Source organism: Budorcas taxicolor, chromosome 8, assembly GCF_023091745.1.
Source record: "Budorcas taxicolor isolate Tak-1 chromosome 8, Takin1.1, whole genome shotgun sequence".
NCBI lineage: Eukaryota > Metazoa > Chordata > Mammalia > Artiodactyla > Bovidae > Budorcas > Budorcas taxicolor.
This window is the reverse complement of record NC_068917.1, coordinates 100,651,348-100,678,507: the sequence shown is the minus strand read 5'-3', so window position 1 is coordinate 100,678,507 and position 27,160 is coordinate 100,651,348. Positions and strand designations below refer to the sequence as shown.

At 47.8% G+C, this 27,160-nt stretch overlaps 1 non-coding gene across 1 annotated transcript; it reads left to right on the top strand.

The window, feature by feature from the left end:
* The first annotated feature begins 9,690 nt into the window (after positions 1 to 9,690).
* On the top strand, positions 9,691 to 9,763 carry TRNAE-CUC (transfer RNA glutamic acid (anticodon CUC)). The gene has a single exon. It is a non-coding gene; the product is annotated as a tRNA-Glu (tRNA).
* The last annotated feature ends 17,397 nt before the right edge of the window (positions 9,764 to 27,160 follow it).

Below are 27,160 nucleotides of genomic sequence, written 5' to 3'. Positions count from 1 at the left end.
TGGGGACAAACACGTCACCTCCCTGATTCTGCTTCTTTTCTCATAGAATGCACTTGTGAGAAGGAGACGACGGCAGAACCCAACCTCCAATTAGTCCATTTGGCTATTTTGGTGTTATTTGATTCTTTTGCTGCTATTGTATCAGTGGTTACTTGTTAAAAAATGAGAGACTGTCCCTCAAAGTACAAATTTCCAACCTCTTGAACTAATCAGAATGCCTGCAACTTGGGCCTGCATGGCCCATGGCCACAATTTAGAGGGACAGGCACACCTGAGTTTTCCACTGTGCCCACCATCCCATCTCATGTGCCAGTGGTATGGGGCATTTGCTACCCTTGCCATCAAAACCATTTGCCAGAGCTCTGAAACTCTTAGCACCTGGACGGCAGAGTGTCCCGCCAATTATAGTTCATCCGTATCCCCTGGAGCCCAGCACAAGGCCAGCAGATCGCTCAGCCATTCGTTTGCTTAACAAATACCTATGTGTTGAGTTCCTGCTCTGTGCCAGCACCTCATGCAGGGCTGGACCTTGAGCAACACACAAGCCAGATATGAGTCGCATCTCACAAGGATCCATAAGACTGGCTCTGTCATCATCTCCTCCACACAGATGAGAGAGGGAAACTGAGGCACCAAGAAAGGTAGAAACTCACACAAGATTTCATGAAAAAACAGAGGCAGAGGGAGGATTCAAACTCAGTTCAGCTGATTCAGTGTTCTGAACCAGGTCTCTGCAAACTACAGCTTCTGAGCCAAATCTTGCACACCACCTGTTTTTTGTTGTTGTGGCATTTATTCTGGTTTATTTTTTGGCTGTGCTGGAAAGCCTTTGGGGTGTGGGGGCTTCCTCTAGTTGCAGTAAGTGGGGGTAACTCTTCCTTGCAGTGTGCAGGCTTCTCACTGCTGTGGCTTCCCTTGTTGCAGAGCTCGAGCACACACAGCTTCAGTAGTTGGGGCGCACGGCCTTAGTTGCCCCACAGCATGTGAAGTCTTCCGGGACCAGGGATCTAACCCCTGTCCCCTGCATTGGCGGAAGGATTCTTATCCACTGGACCACCAGGGAAGTCCCCACCTGTTTTCATAGAAAAAGTTTTGCTGGAGCACAACCAGGCCCTTTGGATTACCTTGTCTGTAGCTGCTTTCCCAGGATAATGGCAGAGTCGAGCAGGGTGATATGGCCCCTCAAAGTCTGAATTATTCATTACTTTGTTCAGTCACTCAGTCATGTCTGACTCTTTGCAACTCCGTGGACTGCAGCACTCCAGGCTTCCCTGTCCTTCACAGTCTCCCAGAGTTCACTATCTAGCCCTTCACAAAAGAAGTTTGCCAGCCCCTGCTCTGAGCCACTATTCTAAGCATCCTGCCTTCGTAAGAGGGTTGTTGTTCTCATAAAATTATACTGGGGATGGGAGTGGGGGTGTCAGATAATTTTTTAAAAATATATTTTAAAGGCACATGCTAAACAACAAGCTCGTACTGTATAGCACAGGGAACTATATTCAAAATCCTGGGATAAACCCTAACGCAAAAGAATAGACTAAAGAATGCAGATATATGTACAACTGAGTCATTTGCTGTACGGCGGAAATTAGCACGACAGTGTAAATCAACTCGACTTGGATAAAAATAAGTAAATAAATGGAAAGGCATGTGCTGTGGTTGAGCAGGGCTCGGCAGCGCCTATTTCAAGTACCCAGGGAAGGCCTTTGAATAAAGGTCGTGGGCCTGGGATCTGAGTGATGGGGAGCCAGTCACACAGAGAAAGAGGAGAAGAGCCTTGCAGGCAGGGATAAGAGCCAGGCAGAGGCCCCAGGGCCTGAACAAGTGTGGAAGGCTCCAGGAACACCAGGAAAGCCAGCACGCCAGAGCCCAGAGGGTGAGGAAGAGGGCACATGGGTAGAAAAGGGTCTGGCCCAAAGGACGTCCTAACAGTGCGTGAACACATGAGCTAAGCGGGGCCTGGAGGAGCCCAGAAAGCCCCATCTGACATGCTCTGGCTTTTGCTTCCAGATACTCCCTTTAAACTGGCAGGACCTCCTCTTCCTGGGCTGTAAAATGAGTTCTCACTCTGAGCCGCCCTTCTGGGACTGGTGTGGGCCAGAGGCAGTAAAGATATGACGGAAAAGCCCTCAGCAACCACGCAGGGCTGCCCTGAGACCTGACGGCTGCCCCTGCCCCTGACGTGTGTGCTGAAGCGTGCTGGGACACTCTCTGGACCCCCGAGAGCTGCAGACCGGGAGACCCAGCCTTGTCCCTTCCCAGTCAGGCTGACTCGCAGTATAGCCTTGGCCGACCACCTCCCCTTGACCCCACCCTCAGCTAAAGGGAAAGGTTTGTGAAAAAGAGAGAGGGCCATTGGAGGGGGCCAAAATGGGGGTGCCTTGTGAAGAAGGCTGAGCACCGAAGAATTGATGCTTTTGAAATGTGGTGTTGGAGAAGACTCTTGAGAGTCCCTTGGACTGCAAGGAGATCCAACCAGTTCATTCTGAAGGAGATCGACCCTGGGATTTCTTTGGAAGGAATGATGCTAAAGCTGAAACTCCAGTACTTTGGCCACCTCATGCGAAGAGTTGACTCATTGGAAAAGACTCTGATGCTGGGTGGGATTGGGGGCAGGAGGAGAAGGAGACGACAGAGGATGAGATGGCTGGATGGCATCACGGACTCGATGGACGTGAGTCTGAGTGAACTCCGGGAGATGGTGATGGACAGGGAGGCCTGGTGTGCTGCGATTCATGGGGTCACAAAGAGTCGGACACGACTGAGCGACTGAACTGAACTGAACTGAATAATATGTGACCAGATCAAACCGAGATCTCTGCCATTTACCTAGCTCCTGGGGTTTGCTGGTAAATGTACTGCTAAGCCCCCATTTCAATGACTGACTTGACAAGTCTATGAGTAGTTAAACACCGATGAATAACCTGAACGATGTCCGGTGAAAAGCCAGTTTGCCACTTCTTAGCTGTGTGACTTGTAGAAAAATCACATCCTGTAGTTAGAGCCTCAGTCTCCTCACCTGTCAAGTGGGAATACCACCTTCTTGAAAGGGTTGTTTGGAGGGTTAAGTGGAATTGGAGTGATTGTGTGAAGCACCTGGTGAATCTTTGGCTTCACTGTAGCTCTCCAAAATGTCAGCAACTATCCTTAGCCTCTTAGACCCCAGGATCTGGCAACACGCCTGGCACAGCTGGGTGGGGGGATCCTGAACAGTGTGAGACAGAGACGGGGCTTCTGAAGCCCCTGTGTGTCCGATAAATGCAGAATGGGTTGGCTGTCTGGGACACATGGATGAGAAAGTCCAGGGTAACAAATGACCCTGTCATGTAGCCTCATTCATTCATTCACTCAGTAGTAACAATAAGAAAATTGTATTAAAGTATAGTTGATATACAATGCTTACCTGGCAGGGGCGATATCATGATTTGAAGGTGATTTTCCCAAAGCAAGGCTCATCGATTTCACTCAACAAAAATTGACAGAGCATGCCCTATGTGCCGGACCCTGTAGGAAGACCGGGCATACAGAAGAGGAAGAGAAAAGGTGTCAGGAAGCTATTAGACCTCCAAGCTGAAGAAGAATAAATGGCACGCAGTAGGCACACAAGTTGAAAGCAATGAGTCATGGCCATTCGGTACGTTTTCTGGGTGCTGATGTAGCTCAGAGTGGTCTTTCCTGCTCATGGGAAAATATCACATCAATCAAAAAGCAGGATAAGGGAAAGACTCAGCTTTTATCCTCCAGACAGGTCTAGATTCAAATGCCAGCTCCTCTGACATCCAACTCTGTGACCTGGGCAAGCCATTCACTCTCTGAACCTCTGATTCCTTAAGGAACTCAACTTTAAATAAGACCTTCTCTGGCCCAGAGGCTGGGAAGGGTGGAACAGGAGAAAGCGAAGCTTGCATTTGTGGATCTGACTCTAGTTATCTTCCACTCCCTTCTCCTCTCTCAGTAACAGAACCCCTGACACCGGCTGAGGACATGGATACCCAGAATAAATTTCAGCCTCTCTTGCTGCTATATTTGGCCAACTGACTAAGCTCTGATCAGTGGAATATAATTGGAAATGTTTTCTGCAGCCTCCAGGAAGTGTGCTGTCCTAATCTCTATATTTCTTCCTCCCTGCTTTCTGGAATGCAGATATAATGGCTGGAGCTACAGCTGGCATCTTGAATCAGGAGGTGGTCTTGAGAATAGCAACAAGATGAGGAGCCTAAGCCCCTGACATTGTCACATGCTGAGGGCTTTGGAGGAAGGGCAATGTTTCAGACCCTCCAACTGAATCCAACTCTTGGTAACGAATCACATTCACGGGGTCGAGGCACCCGTGTTCTCATGAATAGTGAGCTCTCAAAGGGTAAGTGCTACTCTGTAGGTGGTGGTCTCCATTTCCTGCTGGCTGAGGATCCATCGGCCCTGGCACTGAAGTGCCTTCCATGAGCCCCTCCCTTGCTCCCAGTTCTCCTTCAGTGAGATCATAGGCCTCACAGGATGCCCTTCCCAGCTAACAATGGCTCTACTGCAGAGGTCAAGTGGTTGCAAGATTAAAAATACGGGCACATGTTTATAAATGCACCCAGATGAGAGTATTTCCAAAAGTGGGGTCCAAATTCCTACACAGACCAAGGCCAGCTGGGTGATTCAGCACCAGCGGCCTACAAAGCACTTGTTCAGTGTGTACCAGGGAATGCCTTCTCCAGCTGAGGCACCGTGCCAGGCCCTGCAGGCGGAGGGAAGGAGAGGCCCCATCCCCAAGAACCAGGAGCCAATGGCCAAATGAGGACCTAACATGTTCACACAACACAGTTCATTCATCCCACTCAGTCACTCATTTATTCAGGGACTGTTTCTTGAGCACTTACTATGTACCAGGAAAAGGGCCAAGGAGAAAATAGATACAGAAGGGAATCAGGAATCCAGCATGGGGCTGCCCATTGAACATGAAAACATCCATCCTCACCATCGCTGTCCCACAGAAGCCACATGTGCCCCTACACTCCCTCATTTTTGAAGTTCAAATATTTCTAACAATGAAAAGGGCCATGGGGCTTAACAAACAGACTTGAGTTTTTAGGAGCTGACCATGGCTAAGCAGGGGTCAGACGTGCTGGGAAAGGACCAGTGGTTTTCCACAAGGCCAGAGTCGATCTGCATCATGGATCAGCTGCTGCCTCTGGCGGTAAGACCCGCCCTCACCAGCCTCAGTGTGCTCATCTGTAAAATGGGATGGTAATAAAGAGACAGCCTTGTCACTGGACACAACCAAGATGGAATCTTGGTTTAGCCACCACCCAGCCAGCTAAGCTGTGTCACCCTGGTGGATTTGTTCAGCGTCTCTCAAGACTTTCCTGGCAGTCCAGTGGTTAGGCCTCTGAGCTGCCACTGCAGGAGTCACAGGTTTGACCCCTGGTTTGGGAACTAAAATCCCACAAGCTGTGAGGCATGATCAGAAACAAAAACAAAAACAAAAAAGTTAATGTTTCTATAAAATGGGAACAATATGCTACCCACCTCGTTGGGTATTAAGAGGATAAACTGCTCTCTGTTTATGGGAAAAAAATGAAGGATCAGGAGCAGCCAGGAATAGGGAGGGGGGGGGGGGGTGGTGGGAAGAGTCGAAGAGCTCCCATCCAGCATAAAGCTGTGTCCTACGTGTTATCTATTCATGTTTTAAATCTTTTTAAAAATTACTCTTGTAAAGTATGTGTCATATGCAAGCTCCCTCTCCTCTGGGCCTCAGTCTCCCCATTCAGAAAGTGAAGTGGCTAGCCTAGCAGGATTCTGCTGCCTGGCCTCTGTTCAGGAGAAGCCGCCTGGAACATTAAACTGTAGGGTTTTCTGGACTTTCCCCCTAGTGTAACTTCACAGCAGAGTTTTATATTTGCAGGGCATTTAACAGTCAGTCATCTCAAAGCAACGTCAGGTAAACATTTCAGGAGGAAGTAAAAGAAGGGGTGGGCAGGGGGCACGTGACCAAGCCGGGATGAGACAGGCATGGAGCACAGTGTGGCAAGCACGCTGGAGGCTGCATTCCAGCCCTGCTCGCCAGACCAGCCAATCTGAGGGCTCCCACTCTATCCAGAAGTCTCGTTAAGTCCATTTTATAAGTCTTTTTTGACAAGTGAGGGCTTTAAAACATGTTCCTCATTGTGCAGAGGGTGAAGTTCAGTCTAAACATTTGTCTGCAGGAGACACTGGGAGGACCCAACTGCCTGGGGACCATCATAAACTGCTCACACTCTGGGGCCCCAGGAAGGAAGAGCTTCTTCAAGATACCCTGTCAGAGGCTCTGCGAAGAAGAATTAAATACAAAGAATAAAAAACTTGGTGCCCATACACCTCCCAGCTAGCTATACTTTCTATGATCTTTAACCTTTAACAGGTATTTTTATCCTAGTTTATCATCCATACTCACACGGCCGGAGACGGGCTAAGCCAGCATCCAAATTCTGGTGCCCTTTGTACCAAAGTCTTAACTCTATTTCCCACCATCCACTTGCCAGGACACAAGGACAACACACTGCATGCTGGGAGTGGATTCCCCAGCAGCCCAGCCTTTCATGAAGAGTCCCGTGGGAGCCTAAATCATTACACTTTGTGTCGGGCCCCAAAGGAGGACCACTCCCCAGCGTGGCCAGTCTGTTGTGTATGGAGAGCAAAGCTGAGTCAAAGTCAATTTCAGCATCCATGGGATGGGGCGGCCCTGCTGGAAGGAGATGCACCTCGTAGCAGTTGGGGACCAGATTCCAAAGGTCTTGCCTGGGAAGATTCTTGGGGCAGATCAGGTGAGACGGGCCCCTCGGTGACTCCTGAAGACCGCTAGCGTCACAAACATGCACTTGTTAAGAGAAGGTCAAGGTGGGGAAGTTCGACCCTGAGGGAAGCAGGGGACAGGACAGTGGAAGGAAAGCCCACTTCCTAAGAGCCAAGAACTGCCTGGAGAGAGACTTCTCACACCCACCAGGGCAAGTCCCCAGTGCCTGCTTTAGAGGTCAAAGTCCGGCCACCTAGAGCAAGACACACAAGTCCTTCACGGACTGGCCTCTCCTCCCAGGCAGCTGCCTTCTGCCCACTCCTCGCCATCTGTACAGGGCCATTGCTCAGCCACACAGAAAGGCCGAGCACCTCTGATGCTTCAGGCTCTCCTCAGCTTCACGCTGTATGTTTCCAAAGTCGACTTCACCCCCTGACAGACCTCTGCTCATCCCTCAAGGCCAATCCAACCGGCATCTCCACGGGAGGTCTTTCTAAGTCCCTGGTCGCTCCTGTTACCAGGCGCTGTCTGCTCCTGTGTAAACTCTTAGGCGAGTTGATGGCTCAGTTCCCACTTTTGTAAATCAGAAATAAAATAATAATAATAATAATGTATCTCACTGAGTTGATGTGAAGATTCAGTGACATGAAATAAACCCAATGATGAGACACGGCCTGGCCAGCCTCAGTGCTGATCCATCCGGCACTGCCTCTCTGGTACCAAGGAAACTGGTAGGGAACTTTCTAACAGGAGCTGCAACCTCAAAAGCAACCCCCTCAGCCTTTGCCTTTGGTGGGGACTCCTTGTTTCTATCAGAGCTCAAATTAAGCTTTGGGGCTGCAAAGGCATCCTTAGCCATCCTAGCAGAGAAGCCCTCACCTGTCTGAGGTTCCCATTCAGCTGTGTTTGTGCCACTGTGAAGCCCCCAGGCCCCTGTACAGCAACATCTGTTTCCATGCCTCTCTCCCATTGCACTGAGAGGGGGACCGTTTCTGAATCCAAATGCTCGCTGTTTCCGTGATGAAAGAATGCCAACAGGAGGACTGTTTTCTCACACACCCCTGGAGAAATTCCCTACAGGCGGAGCACACGTCCACTTAGAGAGGAGCAGCAGCAGGTAAACATTTTCTCAGGAAGGAAAAGGAGGAGTGGGCAGGGGGCACAAATAAAATCTGCAATTTTTGCCATAAGCTGTTGTCTGTGGAAGCGGGAAAGAGGCAAGGATTTTGTACACACATTTACTTCACTTTGATCTCAGACTTTCAGAGATTTGCAGCATCGTATTTTGGCAAAAAAACTGAAAGACTCCCATTGGAGGTTTAAATGCCATTCCAAGAGCATACCTCCAGTGACAGGGAGCTTGCTACCTATCAAAATAATCCATTCCACATTTGGTATCTGTGACTACTGGAGTTTCCTTTAATGCTGATCTACAGCTTTTTCCATTAGTCATCCATCTGCCCCTTGAGCCCCATAGAATCCATCTGCTTCCTATTCCCAGGATAGACCTTTCAAGGCAGGGCTCTTATACCCCCAGCCCCATCCTTCCTCCAAAGCAACACCCCAGTTTCCTCTGCCAAGGCTTCAGAGCCCTCCCCAACCTGGTCATCTACTTCCACTTCAATGGATCGCCACCAATTGGTCCCACTCACAATGCAGAACCCAGAGCTGAAGGCAGAACTCGTGGTTGACTTCAGACAGCTCAAAACAACAATTCTGACTCTCAGAACCAGAGGTCCTTAAAGATCATCCCAGAAAGTCCAGCTCCCCTACCTCACAGATGAGACCGAAGGCCATAGACATGCAGGAATTTACCCCAGGGTTCTGATAGCCCAGGAGAACAACAGAATCACCTCTGTCAACAATAAACAATATCATCACTGTTGTTGTTTGCATTGGCAGACACATCACAGGATGAACTCATATTGGGCTTCAGTCTCAGAATTGTGATGTTTTCTTCAATGATGTCAACATTAATCTTGCAATTCCTTCTAGTAAACAAATCAGTAAAAATAATAATAATAATAATAAATAAATCATAGATAGGTAGGTAGACAGATGGAGGAAATCCTTAGAAACAGGAAGTAGATTAGTGGTTGCTGGAGAGCTGCAAGGAGGAGAAGATGGGGAGGGATTGCTAATTTGTACAAACTCTCCTTGGGGGGTGATTAAAATGTTCTGAAATCTGATAGAGGATGGTTACACAACTCAGTGAATGTACCAAAAGTCTCTGAATTATGCACTTAGAAAGGGCGAATCTTACAGTATGTGACTTTTATCTCAAAAAAGCTGTGATCATCTGAAAAAATATAGGAATAGTTGATGTTGACTTTCTTCAGCCTTTCTTTCGAGCCCTTAGTCAACAGATCCTCAAAGGATCCCAAGGATTCAGATGACTGATATCACCAGTCAGAACAAACCTTGGAAATTCCTTCTTGGATGTTTTTTAAACTTCTGACTCCAAGTCAGCATTCCAAGAAATGGTCTCGATCACAGTCTGTTTGGGTCTCAGATGTGAACTGCTAGGGTCCAAGTTACGAACACTCCCTGTGTGTCAAAAGCCTTAAATAATCATCTTGCTTAGTCTTCCCAGAAGTCTCTTAGGCAGTGGTTCTCAGACTTGCGAGTGCATCAGAAATGCCCAGAGGGCCTGTTGAAATTCAGATTGTTGGTCTCCACCTCAGAGTTTCTGATTCAGTAGGTCCAGGGTGGGACTCAAGTTTCCAGGTGATGCCGTTGCTTCTGGTGTGGGAATCACACACGACACTTAATTCTCCTGTTTTACAAATGAGGAAATGGAAGCTCAGGGAGAGTCAGGAAGGTGCCCAGAATCACAGGATGTAGCAGAGACTACGGTGAACTGCCCCAAGAACGTTTCTCACATCTCTCCCCTCTCTCCCCTCTTGCTGTTCTTAAGAAACAGTTTGAGGACTTCCCTGGTGGTCCAGTGGTTAAGATTCTGCACTCTCAATGCAGGGGACACAGGTTCGATCCCTGGTTGGGGAACTAAGATCCCACATGCTATAGAGCATGGCCTAAAAAGAAATTAATCAATTAACTTTAAAAAAGGATAGAGGTTGAAAATGTTCATTATCCTTTTCCAACATTTCTTGCAGCTAGAGTTGGCTAGGTGACATGATTCCCACCAGGGTCCCTCCTTCCTGCACCAAATTCTGGCAGGATGCTGGGAGATTTGTTTTCATGTCATGCTAGAGACATGCTAGAGACATTGAGCAGGAGGACAAAATATCCCCAGGTCCTTGAATATTGGCAGCTGACCCGACAATCCGTACACTACTGTACACTTTTTATTACGTATGAAAAATAAACCCCAATTGGTTTAAGCCACTATTAGTCATACATTCCATTATTTATAGCTATCATCCCTAAAGATACACAAGAATGATCAATATGGGGGCAAGGATGTAAGCCCATCGAACTGCTGACTCATTCATTCCACTCTCCATACTGCCACTAGAAATGGAATTTTTTGGCTCTGAAGTACTCAGCACACCTAAGAAATATCTTCACTTCCATCTAATAATGTTCATCAAAGGGAAGTGGCTTGAGGAATTTGCCTCAATTCTCCAGCAAAGGAATTGGATGTGGTTTGAATCGAACCAATGTCCCATAACTGACCCGAGTAAGGGAGCCTTTAGAACCTTATACTCAAAGTGTGGTCCACCCACCAGCAGCAGCAGCATCACCTTGGTGACAGAAGCCGAATTTTTGCCCCAATCCCAGTCGTGGGAATCAGAATCTGCATGTTATCCCGATCCCCAGGAGCTTCGTATGCTCACTGAAGACTGAGAAGTAGAGTACTGGCTCAATGGTTCCCAAGACTGAGGGTTAGAATCACCCGGAAATCTACAACCAAATATACAAACCAAAAAAACTGAGTCCCAGACCTCACCCCAGACCTGCTGAGTCAAAATTCCGCTTCGGTAGGAACCAGGAGCCACATCACTAGTTTCTGATACTGTTTTGTTCACGGACCTTTTTGAGAACTTCATTAAAGCTGTACTCTTTCTTGCAGAGAACTGAGTGACTACATATATGCATTCTACTTCCAATTTCAGAAATTCAGTGAAGTCCACCCAGAGTCTTCCTAGGACATGTGAACTGCAAAAAAAAAAAAAAAAAAAGGAGCTCTCTTTACATGTCCAGGCAGTGACGGAAGTGCACTCAGGATCCTAATGAGAAGAGGCAGCCTTGCTCCTGTCAGCTGGACCAGCCCGGTTAGTTCTCACCTGAAGATGGTTTATGTAACCAGCAAGAGTCCAAGGTCACCATTCAGTTAGCAGCTTCTGCAGCAAGCACAGCTTTGTGCTGCCCGGGCTTTCCCATCACTGCAGATTACAGAGCTTTTCATTTCATTTTCACCCAATTAACCTAATTCACATGGAGGATGACTTCCTGCTCAACCACGGCCCATGAGGATGCCACAGAGGCAGGTGCCTTGTTCAATTAAGAGGAGATTTTGAAAAACACATGCACAACACACTCTTCAAAACAAGGTATTCAACAGGCAGGGGCAGAGCACCTCAGCCTCCCCCCACCGACTGGCAGCGCCATCTCCCTCCGCCCACACATTTCTACACTACCTTTATTTCCGCATTTTATCATGCAATTGATTACCAGTGTTTTCAGACCTCAGGCTCCTGGAGGCAAATGATGAGTTTTCATCACTCATCATTTATATCGTATATAGTAGTATATATCTAGACCTGGTAAAAGTAGGCACGGAAAAGATGATGATTGGGTGGATGAGTAAATAGAGAGATGGAAAGATGGAGGTGCTGATCTTCAAGTATAGTAGAATGAAAAGAACAGGAAGGGACTAGAAAACTCAAAGACAGGCTCTCCTTTGCTCTAGATAGCCATGAAGTCTCAGTCAACGCCTTTAACTTTGAGTCCTGGTTTAATCCCCCACTTCATGGATCACTGCCTTTTCATGGCAAAGCAGCAGTGCAGGACTACCCAAGATGGACAGGTCATAGTGGAGAGTTCTGACAAAATGTGGCCCACTGGAGGAAGCAATGGCAAACCACTCCAGTATTCTTGCCACGAGAGCCCCATGAACAGTATACAAAGGCAGGAAGATATGACACCAGAAGATGGGCTCCCCAGGTCGGAAGGTGTACAGCATGCTACTAGGGAAGAGAGGAGGGCGATTACTAATGGCTTCAGGCTTGGGTGAACTCCGGGAGATGGTGAGGGACAGGGAGGCCTGGGGTGCTGCCATCCATGGGGTCGCAAACAGCTGGACACAACTTAGCAACTGAACAACAACCACAACTTGGTTTACCCTCTACAAGATGGATGGTGCCACTAAGAACACACAACTGGATTTCTGATTTCTGTGTTCAGTTTCTGTGACAACTAAATTAGAGACTATGTGTAAACACATTTTTGGGGAGAGCAGCCCTCAGACTAGGACGTAGAAAGGGATGGGTCCCAAACTAGCAGAGCTGGGCTCCAGGTCTGGCTTTACCATTGCCGGGTATCTGACTTTGGGCAAGCAGTCTTAAACTCTCTGTGCTTGCTTCCTGTTTTGAGTAATGAGGATGGCAGTGATTCCCTCCCTGGGGCTCTGAAGGAGGCACTAAGACGTGGGCAGAGTGCGGTGCTGGCACTTTATGCCACATTGCTGGATGGCATCTACGGTCTTGGAGTTGCCGATGGGATGCCAGTGGGATGTGGTTGGATAAGAAAAATTGCCATTTCATTAAATGCGATCAAATTGTGCGGGAAAGCATAATCCAACAAGGAGATCTTTAATTAGAGGTGGAGAGGGAACAGGGTGTCCCAGGAGAATTCTCACCATGCAGGACTCACAGCTCAGCACTCTACAGAACATAAAGCTTTCAAAGCCAAGTTTCACAATTTTCCACCACATGAGCAAACTTCATTTGCCTTGATGAGGCAATAACTTCACGCTTTTATGTATTTCCCTTTTCGCCCCTTTTCCTGGCCTCCTCACTCACCCACTGCTTTCCTCACAGCCCCCTGCTTCATTCTGTTCCCTTCCCAGCCCCCGCGGTGGCCAAGCTGCTCAGCGATTTGGGGCCGGAGTCCTGGGTTCAAATCTGCGTGCATAACCTCCCATTTCAGTTCACCTCCCTGGACCTCAGTTCCCTTCGTATCCAGCATCATCCACTCAGCCTCAGGGGCGGGGGCTGCTGTCAGCGGTTAGCAAAACATCACAGTCGCTATGGTGGGTGCTGGAAGATCATTGTTTCTCTCTTCTGTATGTGTTTGTGTGTATGTGTGTGTGTGTGTGTGTGTACACGGGGATCCAGCTAGAAGAAGCTCCAGTGGATCTGATTCATTTGCTCAGGAAGAAGGGGAAGTGAGAAATCCCCAGAATGAAACCATTCTTGGATGGAAGCCCTCTGCTGCCAAAGCCTATAGAAACATCCTGGTATTTTACAAGCCTCTGGCGCCTTCCACCAGGGCTGGGAGGCTGATTCGGCCGGAAGGGCTAGCAGATCTCCTCTTGACCACCCTGGGGTTCTGCCTGTCTCTCTGCCCAGCTGCTGTCTGTCCAGAGGCAGTCAGGCATCAGCCCAGAAAGGGATATTCTTGGCTCAGAATGCTCCTCCCCAAACACCCAACTCAAGAACCCAAACCATGGGTAAGCTTGTGTTTAGGAAGAGCTCTCACAGCAGAAGAGCAGCGAGGAGGCTTGTGAAGGGGCAAGCCTCCGAAGCCCTATTCTGTGGGGCAGTGGTCAACTGCCCATCCACGTTGCCTGAGTGCCCCCTCATCCCAGTGCAGCTCACGTTAGGCTCACACACATGCGGCTCTGGGCAGTGTCTGCTGTCGTCTCCAGCCCCATCAGTTCCCGCAACAGGGAGGGGAGGAGAAACTGCTAAGCAGCCCTGGGAGGCTGAGCTGCTCAGTTCTCCGCCTACTACACGCTGGGCTCTTTCGTAGGCACCTCAAGTCACCTCTTCCCTGTGGTGGACCCTACTGGGCCCGTTTTACAGATGAAGAAACTGAGGCCCATGGAGGTATAAAGTGCCCAGGTGAACTCAGCTGGACCATAGCAGACTCAGGTTTCAAACATGTATCTGGCTAATATTCTGTGCAGTGGCCTTTCCACTCCCCAGGACATGTCAGACACCCACATCCTATAATTTTTCAGACTTTCCACCCAAGTTTCTGGGGGCTTCAAGGCCCAGCTTGAAGGGCAAGCAGAAGAGCACCAAGTGCCACACAGCAGAATACACACGCTGGGGGATGAATCGGGGCTTTCTTTCTGCACAGTCACGGGGCAGGAACACCCAGCCTTTGCCTGTATTAGCACTGACCACGGCTCCGGAAGTCATCCCTTAGCAGAATGGGGCACAGAAACCATCCTGATCAGTACCTGGAATACCCCAAAGTTCCAGAGTTCACAAGCTGTCAAAGTTTGTAGCCTCCGGCCTACAAAATACTCTTCACACAGCCAACTTGGCCCAAACTAGCACCTCTCAGAGGCTGCACTTATAGCAGGGCTAAATGACTGATTGAGCAAGTGTGGTTTGGGCCTATAGGCTAAGACTCCAGCGGTAAATAACAAGCTGGGGGGGAAGAAAACAATTTATCAGTAGAATGATAGGAAGCCCATGGGTAAAACCAGAACTGCACTTTCTCACCGTGCAGAGTGGATGTGAAATTTCCCCCCATTTCTCTGTAAATAAGGGGCTGGCACTATCGGTGAAATAATTTACGACCCAATGTGTTCCACTGTAAATGGCTGCTCTGTTTACGGGCTGTAAAAACATCTCTGAACACACTGACCTTCAGCAGGTGAGCCCTGGAGTTTATAGCGCTGAGGAATTGTTTTACTGCTCTTTCAGAGGCCACAGTCATGCTGGACACCTGTTGGGGGTCAGAGGTGGGGGACACAGGCCTCCAGAATCTCAGGAAGACAAAACCCACAGAGGAGCAAGGTGCCCCTACGCGAACCAACCAGATAAAACAAACCACCAGTGCCCAGCCAGAGCTTGGCCAGGGGCAGGCATCAAAGTCCAGCATGAGCCGGTTAAACTGACCTAAGTGGGAATTCCCTGGCGATCCATGGGTTAGGACATGGCACGTTCACTCCCGAGGGCCCAGGTTCAATCCCTGGTTGGGAAACTGAGATCCTGCAGGCCACGTGGCATGGCCAAATAAACAAGCAAATAAATAGACAGACCTAGGCTAAGGAGTGTGGCCTGGAGGGCACTGCTAGAGTTGGAAGTTCCTGTCAGAGGTTTCCCAGGGGGTGCTAGAGGTAAAGAACCCACCTACCAATTAAGGAAACACAAAAGAGATGTGGGTTCAATCCCTGGGTCACAAAGTTCCCCTGGAGGAGAGCATGACCACCCACTCTAGTATGCTTGCTTGGAGGATCCCACGGACAGAGGAGCCTGGTGGGCTGCAGTCCATAGGGTTGCAAAGAATCGGACAGAACTGAAGCAACTTAGCACGCAGGCACGTCAGAGGTCAAGAGAATGGAATCCTAGACAGGTCCTGAGGGAATGCCACGGGCCAAGCTGCAATAATCTAAGTAAATTGATAATTATGAGGAGCAGGAGCAAGAGAAAGCTTAAAGGTGGTGTATTAGTCAGGATTTCCAGAGAAATAGAGCCAATAAGATGTGAGTGTGTGTGTGTGTGTGTGTGTCTGTGTGTGTGTGTGTGTGTGTGTGTCTGTGTACACCGCCAGGATCCTCTGTTCATGGGATTTCCTATTGCAGGGGATCTTCCTGACCCAGGGATTGAACCCACGTCTCTTGCGTCTCCTGCATTAGCAGGTGGATTCTTAACCACTGAGCCACTTCGGAAGCCCATATATGTATATAATGATATTTATAAAAGGATATTTATCCTAGGAATTGGGTCATGAAGTTATGGAGGCCAAAAGTTCCGCAGTCTGCCACCCGCAAACCAGATAATCTCTGTCAGAGGTGCTGAATGCCTGACACCCGGGAGCACTAAGGTCCAAGGGCAGAAGACAGACGCTTTAGCTTAAGTAGAGAAAGAACTTGTCCCTCCCCCCCGCCCCCGCAGTTTTGTTCTGTTGAGGCCCCAGGGGACTGGGTGATGCTCACCAGCACTGATGAGGATGACCTTTACTCAGGTTACCCATTCAAACGCTGAGCTCTCCTGAAGACACCCTCACAGATACACCCAGAAATCAGGCATTACCAGGCATCTGGGCATCCCTTAGCCCAGTCAAGTTGGCACATCAAATTAACCATCACAGATAGGGGAATTCCCTGGTGGTCCAGTGGTTAGGATGCTGCCCTTCCACTGCAGGGGGCACAGGTTCGATCCCTAGTTGGAGAACTAAGATCTCACAAGATGCATGGTGCAGCCAAGAAATAAAAATAAAAACCATTACAGATGGGAACTACAGCCCAACAGCGAACAAATCTAGATTAGAGGCCAACTGAGAAATGTTTTAGAAAGTATTCATGAGTCAAAGAAGCAGAAATGATGCATGGGTGAACTGAACTGACAGAAAAGAGCAGGTTCAGGGTAAATAAAAATACTTTTTCTTCTTGACCCTTTGGCTTGCTCTGAGAAGGTTTCCTTTTTGCCTATCAATGCCTCCATATGGAGATTTCAGAGGGGCCTCAATATGAAGCTCATATCCCCAAAGCCAGTCGCCAGACTCTCCGGGAAGATGACAAGTACCAGCCTCAGCTGGGTGTATATTCTTTAAGTTTTCACCAGAAAGCTAAGGCAACATTTGGCCAAACCTCTAGCTTTTCACACCATGTTATCAGGCACAGACCCTTTGAGAACAGAGAGATTACACCAGAGACGGAAGATGGCCCAGCTAAAAGCACACTTGGAGGGCTCCGAGCCCTTCAAGGTGGTGATGCAAGTGAGGACTGCGTACAGTTTGTCCACATGAAGAGTCCTGGAAGACGTCTTCCCACTCCACAAGCATCCTGGCCAAATGAGGAAGAGTCAAAAGGGTTGGCTTGAAGTTGCCCAATACTCCAGGCCTCTGGGGAGAAAGAAGGAGGAAGCAGGCCATTGTGTCCAGACCAAGTTAGAAACATAGTGGCCCCCATTCCTGGTGTTTTTAATACTGTGCCTTTGAAGGGAATTTTCATTTTTTAATTGAAAAAAAATTACGGTTGATGACCTGCCAGTCCTTCACACATACAATTATCATCAAATGCCAGAGGCCTCCAGCTTTCTGTAAATAAACAGGTAGAAAAATGTCTGAGAAGACTTGCAGCTTGGGGTTGGTGGGGTTGACGGGGAGTCCTTCATTCCTGCTCTCCCAGTATGCATATCACATGTCCACTCAGGTGCATACACAGACACACACACACATGCACACGCTTACACACATGGGACTCCTCAAGCAAGGCTTCTCCAACCATCATAACCCAGCACTGAGCACTGGGCCTGGGCTAGTATGGCTACATAACTAATTGGCAAATAAATTATTTAATAAATAAGGGTATAAATGAGAGCTAGAAAACAGACTATGAGGAAGAGGGAGAGGAGAGGATACAAAGCAGATGTAGGTTGAAATCTTGCACCCAGAGTGCTCGGCAGTCTATTGGCAAGAGCAAAATTGCATAACACTTTCAAAACTACAAAGCCCCTCCACAGCCCACATCTCTCGATTCTCATCCCCCTGCAAGAGGTAAGGTCTTTGTGCTGATGTTATAGAAGAGGAAGCTAAAGTCCAGGAAGGTCTGCCGGTTTGTCCGAGGTGGAAAAGAACAGAGCAAGGAACTGAAACTTCTGAAGTCAAAGCTCCTGGTCTTCAGGCTTGGGACCCCTGGATTAAATCTACACAGTGTAAGCCTGTGACGCCATCACAGTCTAGGAAGACAGGAAAAGCTAACAATATCCATCTATTCATTCCTTTACTCAATGCTTTTGTAATGGGCACTTGATACATTCCAGGTTGTCTGAGGAGCTAGAGTCACAATAGATGGGATGGTCCCTGTCCTCCCCAAAGACCAAAGGGTGAAAAAGATGAACAAGATAATTAGAGACTGGGAGGAGTGCCATTAAAGAGAGAAACAAGGCGATGGAATAGAAAGTAATTGTGGGATTTCCCTGGTAGTCCAGTGGTTAAGAATCTGCCTTGCAATAAGGGGACATGGGTTCAATTCCTGGTCAGGGAACTAAGATCGCACATGCCAAGGGCCAGCTAAGCCCCTGCTCCACAACTACTGAGCCAGCACACTCAGTAAGATCCCACATGTCACAACTAAGACCCAACAGAGCCAAAATAAATAATAAATAAATAATATCTTAAAGCTAAAGAAGGTATTTTTTTTTTTTAAGAAAAGAAAAAAGTAATTGCGGGAGTCCATTTGGATGGGTAGCTCTAGAAGCTTCGGAGAAATGTTCATATGAACCAAGAGCTAAAGGATGAGAATGAGCCAGTCTTGCTGAGAGCATTCCCGGCAGAGAAAGGGAGCATGTGTCAAGGGCTGGAGGCAGTAAAGAGTCTGTAGAGACCTAGATGAAGAAGGAGGACAATGTGACAGGAATATGACTCAGAGAAAAGAGTCTTCCATGGATGTAAATGTCAGTATAGACCTGGATGTTGATGGAGACCATTTGGTTTTGCCTGCCCAACCTCCCACTCCCTTCTTCTGGCTTCAGAATATCATTTTCCTTTGAATAATTACTCTTCCACTATTCTTATGCCATGAGGTTGGGTGGGTTGACCCTGCTCCCAGCACCAGAAGTGAGCAGGAAAAGTATGCTTGGATCATGATTCCCTGCCTCCATCTTCCCCGCATCACCCCACCAACTATCCCACCCATCCACCCCACCAGCCTGGACACCATGTTACTCAACTAGACCAAGAAACAGAACTTCCACCAGAACTTCCGGTAAAGAGGTGCGTGAGTTGGGACTGGGGACCATCACATCACAACAGGAGGACATGCCTTAGAATAAACCACCCCAGAGCAGAGCAGAGCTGAGAACAAGCCCTGCAGCTATTGTCTGAGCCCCAGGATCCAGCTGCACCTAAATTTTTCACCTATGTGAGTCATTAGATCCATTTTTTTTTTCTCAACCAAGTTTGAGACAGAGTTTCTCCAACTTACAACTCATGCATGATCCACCCTTACACAGCCATACTGACTGCCAGGTGGCAAACTGACCGAGAAGGGGCAAAAGTAGACCCCTCGGAAGGCCATCTGGGCATCAGGAGAGCAGGATCCAAACTTCCAGCCAACAGCATCCAGATTTTTGGAGCAATTGATTACACTGAAATGTCTGGCCATCTGTATACTGCATCCTGCTCGCAGGTCAGGTTCACCTGATGGATAGAGGCACCCACACTTCACGTGGGTTCCTTCCATCAGCCTGGATCACTCTCATATTCTAGGTCTCAGTTCAAAGGACCCTTTCTCAGACTGGTTTCTACCCAAGGGGACTCTACCACTTCTTTTTTTAAAAAAATATAAATATTTATTTATTTATTTTGGCTGTACCAGGTCTTAGTTGCAGCGTGGAAACTCTTAGTTTCAACATGTGGGAGCCAGTTCCCTGACCAGGGATCGAACCTGGGTCCCCGGCATTGGGAGCACAGAGTCTTTGCTGCTGGACCACCAGGGAAGTCCCCTCACCGGCTCTTTTCCATCCCATCAATTGGCTCATGGGTTCACAGTATATCGCCACGGTCCATAATTATCTTGCTTATTTATTTGTTTGTCCTTTTGGTCTGCGTCTCCCAGGGGAATGAAGGCAAGCTTGAGGAAGACAGGGACATGTCTCTTCTATTCAGCTCTCCTAGCTACTGTGTCTCTTGCTCCTAAACACAGTCAGAATACAGCAGGTGCTCAATAAATACAGTTTGTCCACCTTTTAACCCCAGACCTACTCTCCTGACAATTATTCCAAAAAGGCTACTCAAAAGAAACCGTTTAATAGAAATACAGATAGTCCTTGCAAACAAAACTGTTTCAAAATCAAGGTCCTTAGGTGGATAGTGCCATAGCCACAAAGTGGTTACTGCAGTCTGAGAGAATTATAAAGATTTAGAAAAATGCCCTCAAATAATATCAAGTGATAAAGGAAGGACTAAAACATTATCTGGATTGTGCTTGTATTTAAAGACAAACACCTACCTGTAATCAAAATCTAAACACACGTGGATAAGTACAGGAAGGGAGGGGAGGTACAAAAATAAACAGGTGATGTGGAAGGTGTGTGGATCCAGGTCTTTTTTTTTTTTTTTTTTAAACAGTACTGCTTATCTCCTTCCAAGTGGCTTTAACAGTAAATGGGCAACACGAAATTGTGCAAAACAACCAGATTCAGAATAAAATAGTGTAAGACATGGGGCTGTAGGAATAGTGTCGACCACAGAACTCTTGTGAAGTTTCCATGGGGTCCTGGATTTAGAAATACCCAGTACAGATCTGGTATAAATGTTTGTTCCATAAAATTTGGCAATAAAAGAACTACAATAAAAGCATAATGCTGATAAGCATCATCATCTGAAGGTGGGAGGGTGGGCTCCACTCCTACCTGTGTGACCTTGGGGGAAATATTTAACATCTAGAGGCCTCCATGTCCCCATGTGTAAAAGAAGATGATGACAGTGCCTACCTTGTCCAGTTCTTTTGAAGCTTCCTTGGATCCGGCAAGAACTCAGAAGAGATCATCACCATCACCGTCAGCACTGAGCAGTAAGAGTCGTGGGGAACAGAGTTTCAACCAGGCTTCTATTATTCTGTCCCTTGATCTGGCCGAGGCCCGCAATCCCTTACTGTTGTTAACTGGGTGCAGAGAAAAAGGCTTCAATGGACACAGACGTGTAGAAAGAAATGAATCACTGACCCTTCAAGAGAGGGGATTTTTTTTTTATATTATTCCTATGTCACATCAAAAGGGCACTTGACTCTTACAAAATGCTTTGCAATCACTTATTTGCTGCTCGCTGGGAGTCGAGTGGGGGAAGCCTAAGTCATCTGCCCTCTCTTCTGCAGGCCTGCTGTGCTCCTGAGCTCTGAGATCGGGCGAAGAAGCAGATGCTGTCCATGCCCAAGAGGAGCTGTCTCCCAACGTACAGAGACGCATCAGGAACCACTGAAGGGGCAGGACTGCTTTGCACACGGTCCATCACTGTCTTGAGAAGCAGACAGAGATCTAATCCATCCCGTGTGCCAACGATTCATCTTCTTAGCGTTGCTTCTAGCTGTCTCTGGCTTTCCCTGTCCTCACCCCAAGCACCTTAGAGCAGTCCCTGGGCCTCCCTGACCTCGTTGGAGGAACAGGTTTATAGTCAAACTGCATCTCTATTTAAATTCTAGCTCCGCCTCTTCCTAGCCGTGACTCTGGGCAAGTTGTTTCAACTCCCCAAGGCCGTTCTCTGCTGAGGCTATTACGAGGATTAACTAAGATTTGGGGATGATGCCTAGCACAAGTTCTGGACATAGTATGTGTTCGAAAAGTGACAGTTATTAGTAGCAGCAGTAGCAGTAGTACAAAGACTCGAGAGAGAATATCAGAAGCCAGTTAGGAAGTTATTAAAATAAGAGGACAAAAGAAAGGAAGGGAGAGAAGGGCGGGGGAGGGGGGGAATGTGACCACAAGCTTCCCCAGCATAAACCAGCCGGTCAACCCCCTTCATTTACAGGATGAAGTCCATCCTCTTGACACGCCCCACGTGAGGGGCTCCAGGGTCCAACCTGAGCCCCCCTCCCAGGATACCCTCTTGCTGCTCTCAGCACTTGGACACTCTGCTCCAGCCGTACTGAGCCCCTGGATGCTCTTCCAAAGCATCATGATCTCTCACGGCTGGGCTAGGGGGGGTCTCATCTCTTGCTCCCTCAGAGCCTGTGTATTGCCCTCAGGAGACACGTAGACACTAAGCTTTCAGGGGACGCCTAGCTATCAGTCTACCCCACGAGTTCCTTGAGTCCCCTCTTGCAGACTCTCATCTGATTGATTTCCCTCTCCCAAGTTACCTCTCGCTGAGCTCAACCTGCCTTGGATTGAATGGGTATATGACAAACCGTGCACTGTGCGGCAGAAACAATTCTGGGGGCTTCCCTGGCAGCTCAGAGATAAAGAATCCATCTCCTGCAATGCAGAAGACACCAGAGATGCAGGTTCAATCTCTGGGTTGGGAAGATCCCTAGAGGAGGAAACGGCAACCCACTCCAGTATTCTTGCCTGGGAAATCCCATGGACAGAGGAGCCTGGCAGGCCACAGTCCATGAGGTCGCAAAGAGTCGGACATGACTGAGCGACGGAACACACACAGAAGGAGAGAGTGAACAATTGTCAAGAAGACCCCAGTTTACCTGCTGGGTTGGGAAGACCCCTGGAGAAGGGGTAGGCTACCCACTCCAGTATTCTTGGGCTTCCCTGGTGGCTCAGCTGGTAAAGAATTCACCTGCAATGCAGGAAATCTGGGTTCAGTCCCTGGGTTGGGAAGATCCTCTGGAGAAGGGAAAGGCTACCCACTCCAGTATTCTGGCCTGGAGAATTCCATGGATTGTATAGTTCATGTGGTAGCAAAGAGTCAGACACGACCAATCGACTTTCACTCACTCACTCGATTAAAGACTCTTCATTTACCAAGGAGCCTGTTCCTTACAACCAGCCCCAGCTCTGCCCAACAGGGTGAATCAGGTCGTCTGCCTTCTACCCTCATGGGTGCCCGCAAGGAGCACCCACAGGCCTCAAGCCACCACTCTACCCTGCTGGTTTTCCTCACCCGAGCTTGAAGGAAAGCAGAATGAACGGCATGTCTGCACAGGCTAAAGGTCACAGTCACGATTCCCCGTGCTCCAGAGGGACTTCAACCACTCTTTTCTTTTTCCCAACCACTCTTTCTGAGGCTCAGGGATGGAGGAAGGGGATGAAAAAGAAGGAAAGTGAAAGTGAAAGTCGCTCAGTTGTGTCCAACTCTTTGCAACCCAGTGGACTATACAGTCCTTGGAATTATCTAGGCCAGAATAGTGGAGTGAGTAGCCTTTCCCTTCTCCAGGGGATCTTCCCAACCCAGGGATCGAACCCAGGTCTCCCGCATTACAGGTGGATTCTTTTCCAGCTGAGCCACCAGGAAAGCCCAAGAATACTGGAGTGGGTAGCCTATCCCTTCTCCAGAGGATCTTCCCGACCCAGGAATCAAACTGGGATCTCCAGCATTGAAGGCAGATTCTTTACCAACTGAGCTATCAGAGAAAGAAGGACCAGATATTAAAGGGGCACTCCTCTGAGAAGCAAAAACACAAGTTCCAGAGAGCTGGAATCGAAGACCCGTGTCCTGAGAATTACACTATCACAAGAATGCTATTCGCTAGCTCATGACATAAAAACAGATTTAGTCCCCCAATTCACATCTTCATTTCTCCCCAGAAATTGATCACAAGTTCAAATCCTTCAGGGCTTGATATGATTATCCCTATCCACCTGCAAAGAAAGATATTTTCCTGAAGATTAGATTTATTGTTATCTTCTATAAATACAGTGCTTTGCAGATAATGAGGTAGGAGCCAGTTAAAGTACACTAGAACATGCACAGGAGAACCGAAGATTATCACCACTGTTCCTGGGCTGGGTCATAAAGCTGAACAGATGCCCAAATGAACGCCAATAATTACTATGCGTAAATGATCATATATGACTATTTCATACCTCAATGTGAATGTTTGTTTTTTTAACTATGTAAAGGACAAGATGTGGCCATTAACATTTCCCACTGTGACCAACTCATTGGACATATCTATTGAAAGCAATGCCATATAAACCTAGATTTTCTAAGACAGTTGGAATAAATCTCTGCTTCCCTGACACATCTCAGAAGACTTGAAAATACTGATGTGTGGTTGCTGAGGTGTTGAGATTCCTATGAGTTTGTGCATATAGAGCAGCCAGAGTGTTTGTCAATTAGAACATGACTCCTCAGAGTCATGCCTCAGAGGCAGCCTCCCCACCATCCATTGTGTTCCGAGGGGCTGGCATATGGGAGGGAGGCGACAGGTTCGGATGAATGAATGAATGAGTAGGTGGAGTAGATCATTTCAAACATGAGCCTGCTTATCTCTAGGATTCACTGTGAAAACGTAAAGTTGAATTTTAAAAACATATCCTTTCCTGTCCCTGATCCTAGGGTTGCCCCTATACCCATCGGTCAAGCATTCACAGTTTAAAGAACATATATTAATTAGGGTGTTTTCAACAGCAAAGGATAAGCCACCAAATTTAAAATGGCTTAAAGAATTAGAACAAGTATGGGCATCCCTGGTGGCTCAGTAGCAAAGAATCCACCCACAGTGCAGGCCACACGGGTTCATTCCCGGGGTTGGGAAGATGCCCTGGAGAAAGAAATGGCAACCGGCTCCAGTACGCTTGCCTGGGAAATCTCACGGATACAGGAGCCTGGTGAGCTAAAGTCCATGGGATTGCAAAGAGTTGGACAAGACTTACTGACTAAATCTCAAATACACCAACTGCTGGGGCTTCAAAGGTTGTTACAGAGGAGGCCCTTCCCACCCCCACACACTATTAAGCATGAGTGCCCATTAAAGTAAGTTTTCAGTTTCATTATTCAAAGGCAGAGAATCTTATTGAACTCAGAGTAACCACAGTTACTCAGAGTAACCACACAAGGCAGGTGTAGATCAGAGCATGTGTCTTAATGAGGCTCCCCTAAACTTACCCGGCTGTGTCACTGACTTTTCTGATCCGTGGCTTGCGACACTAGACTAGAGGAATTTGCTTCTATGGCTTCTGTTCCAAGGGAGTATTCAAACCAATCACGAGTGAGTCCATTTCCTCACCTGCAGAAGAAAGCAGAGCGTGCTTGCTGCTGCTGCTGCTAAGTCGCTTCAGTCGTGTCCGACTCTGTGCTACCCCATAAACGGCAGCCCATCAGGCTCTGCCATCCCTGGGATTCTCCAGACAAGAACACTGGAGTGGGTTGCCATTTCCTTCTCCAATCCATGAAAATGAAAAGTGAAAGTGAAGTCACTGAGTTGTGTCCAACTCTCAGCAACCCCATGGACTGCAGCCTACCAGGCTCCTCCGTCCATGGTGTGCTTAGGAGTCCTCAAACATCACTCTGCCTTCAGTATCACAGGACACCAGAAAACCCATTTTCTCATATTTTATTTGAGAATTTTGATACAGAATGCTAGCCCACTGATAAAGACTCTGATGCTGGGAGGGACTGGGGGAAGGAGGAAAAGGGGACGACAGAGGATGAGATGGCTGGATGGCATCACCGACTCAATGGATGTGAGTTTGAGTGAACTCCGAGAGTTGGTGATGGACAGGGAGGCCTGGCGTGCTGCGATTCATGGGGTCGCAAAGATTCGGACACAACTGAGCGACTGAAATGAACTGAACTGATGACAAATGCATTGTTTCCAATTCAGATAACATGAAGATGAAAGAGGCAGGGCGAGTTTGAGGTTGATCTGACAACTTCATCAAGGATCTAGAATTTTCCATGTCAAATACATCAGCTTTGTTCCCAGACTGATTCCCTTTATGGCCACCAAATGGATGCCACCATTCCAGGCATCACAGGAGCAGAGAAATATCCAGAGACAGAACAGAGACTTAATCTTCTCGTTTCCCCTTTTGAAGAGCTGAAGAAACCTTTCCAGGGAGCCTCCCAGCAGCTCCCCCATTATTCTATCCCTTAGGCCATTGTAGCTGATACATCTGCCCTAAAACCCATTGCTGAACAAGCAAAGGGTGATTATGGTAACTAAGTAAATGAATGACAATTCACTTGAGGTAGATACCTTCCACTACCAAACTGAGATTCTGTTAGAAATTTCGGGGAAGTAGGCAAAGTCCAGGCAAGCAATAGGACCTGTACAAAATGTTTCCCATGAACCGGGGCCTTTCCGATTTGAAGCTGACTGGGTTCTAGGCATCTCTTCAGGCAGGGAGGCTATGGAAGGGAAGGGCGTGGGCACTTGGGTCACCCATGTTGTCTGCTTCTGGCTCTTCTAAGGGCCTCAGCCAAGTCTGTGGTGGAGGAGTGGAGGGGAGCGCTGGTGTGACAATTTCTGGCAGTGTGGCCACTGCCAGTCGTTCACCTGCTTATAACACTTCCCCAGGCTTCCGCAACTCACAGGATATGTTAGGAAAAAATACAGTCAGGGTACAAGAGCAAAGGGAGCCACTTTATTGGGTACCTCCGGGACACACGGCATTTTTTTACACACCAAATCATTTAATTCTCACAGTAACTGCCAGTTAAGTTGTCACCAGCATTCTGTCATAAATGAGGAAGCTGAGGCATGATTAAACAACTGCCAACATCCCACAGCTAGAAAGTGGCAGAGCCAGGCCTCAAGCCGCCTGACTCTAAAACCTGCAGCCTCTGAATGCAGACGTGTTACCCTCCGGTGGGGGACAGAGTACCAAGCTGCCAGTGATGAGAAAGAGACACACACAGAAACTGTGAAGTCAGTGTAGGAACATTGCCAGAAAAGCTGAAGAAAGGGTTAACAATGTTCAGGAACCCAGAGTTGGCATCACATTATGACCCCATAAATTGATCATACACACACAAGGTCCAAACAAGGCACCCTCCACTCCCAAAGCCGCATCCATGGGTCATCACAAGTGGATTTCATAAGACCCCCTAAACCAGTGTCACTCAAAGAATGGTCCACAGACCCACGATGGGCCATAAACTATTTGTTTCCAACTCAAGATAGATACAGAAAGGAAAGCGAGTAGAAACCTTTATAATGCTTTGACACAGCTGTGATGCTGAAGCCTATAATTAGGAGACTCTCAAGGAACGGGGTCTGTTTGTGTATTGAACGCAGGCTGCATCTCCCACAGGCTACATTCTAGCACTGGCGTGTGATGGATTTTTTAAGTGTTTACCGAAAGTAAATTAATAAATGTTTTTAAAGCCCACTTCTTTACCACAGAGCATTGGAAAAGCACCGCCCTAATGTTCTCTGGGTAGACATAATTACTCCCATTTTACAGGCGAAAATAATGAGACTCAAAGAGACTGAGTCACTTGCCCAAGGTCAACACCAAGAGGCAGGAAAGACAAACTCTCTCATTCAGCCAACAAATGAGAACCATGAGATTTCTCAGCTCCTGACAACAGAAAGAGTATTGGCAAGAGGAGCTGTTAAAAGGTAAAAAGGTGGAGGCTTATTAAAAAAAAAAAAAATTTCCTCTACCTCCTCCTTTGCCAAAAGTCCAGCTAAGATGCCTCAGGGAAGAACTGTCTATAGAACAAAAGGGAAATGAGTGTCTTCATTCCTGACAAAGACCAGACTTTTGCATCCTGATGTGCAGATGGGCGTACTAATTGTTACTGCACTTCCACAAATCAGGAAGGACTCTTAAAAATCCTCCCAGGCTGGCTCTAGAACTCACCAGCCCCATTACCGACCCTAGGACCAATCCAACTGAACCACCCACCTCCCCA